Genomic DNA, 2,801 nt, shown 5'->3' with positions numbered 1-2,801 from the left:
TGAAATGGAATGGTCTAACGGGAATAGAGGAAGAAAAGAAAAATATTTACTTTCTTTTATTAATTTTTTTTCCTTCAAATTCTTCTATTTCTCTCAATTTATCAAATCACATGCCACTATTAAGTTTCTCTTTTTTCCCCTCGCTTTGCCACACAATTTGAATCTTATTCACTTAACATAATTTTCAAAACACAAATTTAATTTGCATTTAATTTCTCTAAGTCCAACATATAACACATCTTGGGAGTAGATTAATGGGAAAAAGGAGAATTAAATAAATGACAATAATCAATTAAGTTGAAAAATAAAATTATGACATTTAAAATTATAAAAAATAAATTTAAATTAATTAAATTATATGTAAAATAAAGATAATTTAAATAATTAATTAATTATATAAATAATAATAATTAATTTTTCAAAATTGATTATCCATGACTTTACATATTTCTTCTAACAATTAATTACTATTTAAAACACGTCAAATTTTTAAGGAAGCAAAAAAAAGAAAAAAGTTAAAAATAAAATTATAACATTTAAGTTATATATAAAATTATAATATTTAAAATTATAAGAAAATAAATTTAAATTAATTAAACTATATATAAAATAAAGATAATTTAAATAATCAATTAATTATATAAATGATAGTAATCAAATTTTCAAAATTGATTATCCATACATGACTTTACATATTTTTCCTTACAATCAATTATCATATTTAAGACATATCAAATTTTTAAGAAAGCAACAAAAAAAATAAAGTTAAAAAATAAAATTATAACATTTAAGTTATATATAAAATTATAACATTTAAAATTATAAGAAAATAAATTTGAATTAATTAAACTATATAAAATAAAGATAATTTAAATAATTAATTAATTATATAAATGATAATAATCAAATTTTCAAAATTACCACATTTAAGACATGTCACATTTTTACATTGATTATATATAAAATTATAACATTTAAAGGTATAAAAAAATAAATTTAAAATAATTAAACTATATATAAAATAAATATAATTTAAATAATCAAAATTTTAAAATTAATTATCCATACGTGACTATATATTCTTCCTAACAATCAATTATCACATTTAAGACAGATCACATTTTTAAGAAAGCAAAAAAAAAAAAATAAAGTTAAAAAATAAAATTATAACATTTAAGTTATATATAAAATTATAGCATTTAAAATTATAAAAAAATAAATTTAAATTAATTAAACTATATATAAAATAAAATAAAAAATTTACTTGGCAGTCAATATTCGGCAGTATTACCTAATATCTCAAAATTTCTCCCGATTTAAAAAAGTTTCATTTTTCTATAATTTATTTCAATTAAAATTTTATATTAGTATTTGAAAATTAATAATATGGATTAGATCTTGACTCTTCATATACCAGCATGCTTACACATTCTCCAAATACTATTTAGCCATAAAAAAAACCATTTACGTGTTTCAAGAACTATACATTTTTCACAAATCTAGATTTAATTAATGACGTATAAAAATTCTATTTCAGGTAAGCAAAAAGAATTAAAAAAATATAATAAAATATCAAAATAGTAACTGAAAATAGGCGAGAAAAAATTTGACGGTTGTTTTGTTATAATATATATATATATATATAGATATAGATATTACTTTGTGTGCAATTACCGTAGTTCCTGTAACTTGCAATTACCTTGGAGGTTGATCCTTTAAATATTGTGAAAGTTATAATGAAATGATTGATTGAAATTTGAATAAAAAAAATTTTAATATCATGTGAACCTTTGAAGTCAAATTATTATGTTGAACTAAGAATTAAATGTTAAACAATTATCGTTAATTTTATTTGATTTCAAATATTTATTAATGTAGGTGTATATATATATATATATATATTAAATGCATATTAAACAAGACAGAAAAAATTATTAAATCGATTTAAATTATGTCAATCCGGTCTTCGATTTTGAAAATAATTTTTTTTATTTCAATCTAGTCTAAACCCCTAATTTTCATCATAAAAAAAATCAAGTCAACTAAGTCAGTGATATTTTAGGTTTAAAAAATGATATATATCTATTATCCTTGATTAGGAAAACCTATTATAAAAAAGATGAAAAAAAAAAAAGAAAAGAAAATAAGTAGATTTTTAAAAATATTATAATACAAAAAAGAATTATTATATATTATTCTATTTATTATTATGCAGTATTTATAAGCGACACCCACCCCTTTAAATAAGGCGGAGGTACCCCCTAAAGGAAAGATCATAACATTTTCCCAAGAGGAATATATGTTTTGTTGATGGCTGCTGGCACCGCCTGTCATTATTATTATTTCAATTTGTACTCACTACAGGTCAAGCTCAGGGGGCAGCATCACAAAAATCCAAAAACCCCACCTTCCAGCTTTTCTTCTTTTATTTATTTTAGTAATATATATATATATAATTAATAATTAAAAATACTTACAGTTACATAGATTGACAACATATATATATAGGAGGTAGCAGGAGATGATGCACTGCTTTTGAGCTTTTGTTTTCGAGAGCTGCGGCCACTCTTCAGTCTTCAATCCGCACAAAATTCTCATATTCGGATCTCTAATAATAACTGAACAAACTAAAATATACATTAATTTTTTTTATTTTTAAATAAACTAAAACATAACATAAAAAAACCTATTTTATGATTGATAAAAAAAAGAGGTGAATTTTATGATGTACTTCAAAGGTCTATTATTTATTTATAATAATAATAATCACATAGTGAGACAAAAGGGGCAGCTGCAAGCAA

Source organism: Diospyros lotus, chromosome 2, assembly GCF_014633365.1.
Source record: "Diospyros lotus cultivar Yz01 chromosome 2, ASM1463336v1, whole genome shotgun sequence".
In the NCBI taxonomy this organism is placed as follows: domain Eukaryota; kingdom Viridiplantae; phylum Streptophyta; class Magnoliopsida; order Ericales; family Ebenaceae; genus Diospyros; species Diospyros lotus.
Note: the sequence above shows the minus strand (reverse complement) of the source record.